Source organism: Seriola lalandi, unplaced genomic scaffold, assembly GCF_002814215.2.
Source record: "Seriola lalandi dorsalis isolate HSWRI2012SDOR001 ecotype SW California unplaced genomic scaffold, Sedor1 jcf7180001960026, whole genome shotgun sequence".
NCBI lineage: Eukaryota > Metazoa > Chordata > Actinopteri > Carangiformes > Carangidae > Seriola > Seriola lalandi.
In genome coordinates this window covers 1-1,388 of record NW_019430695.1, presented here as the reverse complement: position 1 = coordinate 1,388, position 1,388 = coordinate 1, and the positions used below count along the sequence as shown (strand labels likewise).

Genomic DNA, 1,388 nt, shown 5'->3' with positions numbered 1-1,388 from the left:
TCACCTTCTGTCTGGAGCACGGCCTCCAGTACCTGCTCTACACCTACCTGGAGCACTACAGGTGTGTGCGTGGTATATATTCCAGTTACAGCTTCTCAGTTTGTTTGTAAATTGTCAGTCAGTAAGTTAATTAGCTGCGTCTCTTCTCCACAGACTGACGCCCAGGAACTGCCCCCTCCTGACCAATCAGAGCCTGTCAGAGAGTCAGCCCTGGTTTGAGATGCTGGTGAAGATTCAGGAGATCACCAGAGACCTGTCAGGTACCTGACGGCCGCAGCATCAGCTCCTGCAGTCGGCTAAACTAAACTAAACTACAGCTAAACTACAACTAAACTACAACTAAACTAAACTAAACTACAGCTAAACTACAACTAAACTAAACTAAACTCAACTAAACTAAACTAAACTAAACTACAGCTAAACTAAACTAAACTCAGCTAAACTAAACTAAACTACAGCTAAACTACAGCTAAGCTGAACTCAACTAAACTCAACTAAACTCAACTACAGCTAAAGTAAACTAAACTAAACTAAACTACAGCTAAACTAAACTAAACTACAGCTAAACTACAACTAAACTAAACTACAACTAAACTAAACTACAGCTAAAGTACAACTAAACTCAACTAAACTAAACTAAACTCAGCTAAACTAAACTAAACTACAGCTAAACTACAGCTAAACTAAACTAAACTACAGCTAAACTAAACTCAGCTAAACTAAACTAAACTACAGCTAAACTAAACTCAACTAAACTACAGCTAAACTAAACTCAACTAAACTACAGCTAAACTACAGCTAAACTAAACTAAACTAAACTACAGCTAAACTCAACTAAACTCAGCTAAACATAAACTACAGCTAAACTAAACTAAACTGGTTCCTCAAATGTGAACTGAATATCTCTGATGGTCTGATGACGTCTCCTCATTATTTTGTTTTAAATCATAAATTGAGGACTTGAAAAAGGAATTAAAAGATTCATTAATAATGAAAATAATATTTAATTGCAGCCTTAGTTCAAGGATTTTTTTTAACTTAAATTTCATTTGGTTAAGTTGATTTAGTTCGTTTTTTACTTTGTCTTTTTAAGTTTAATTCACTTCATCTCAGTTTCATTAGATGTTGGAAGAAGGAGTTTGTGTCTTCTGACTGTCTGTGTGTCTGTGTGCTGGTCCAGACCCGGCACTGGTCTTCCAGGCCAGTCTAACCAGCGCTCAGGTGCTGTTGCCAGGCAGCCAGGCGTCGCTCAGCAGTCTGCTGTTAGAGGGTCACAGTCTCCTCGCTCTGGCTGCCATCATGTTCGTCCCCGGAGGAATCGACCAGGTAAACACTCAAACCCTGATCCCCTCTGTCCCACTGACCGACATCCACATTAACTCGAAAGG

General features: G+C 39.1%; 1 long non-coding RNA gene across 1 annotated transcript; it reads left to right on the top strand.

Annotated features, from left to right (window-relative positions):
* Positions 1 to 1,322, top strand: LOC111665184 (uncharacterized). Its single transcript, XR_002761477.1, has 3 exons — positions 1 to 61; positions 154 to 260; positions 1,181 to 1,322. It is a non-coding gene; the product is annotated as an uncharacterized LOC111665184 (long non-coding RNA).
* Positions 1,323 to 1,388: the final 66 nt, after the last annotated feature.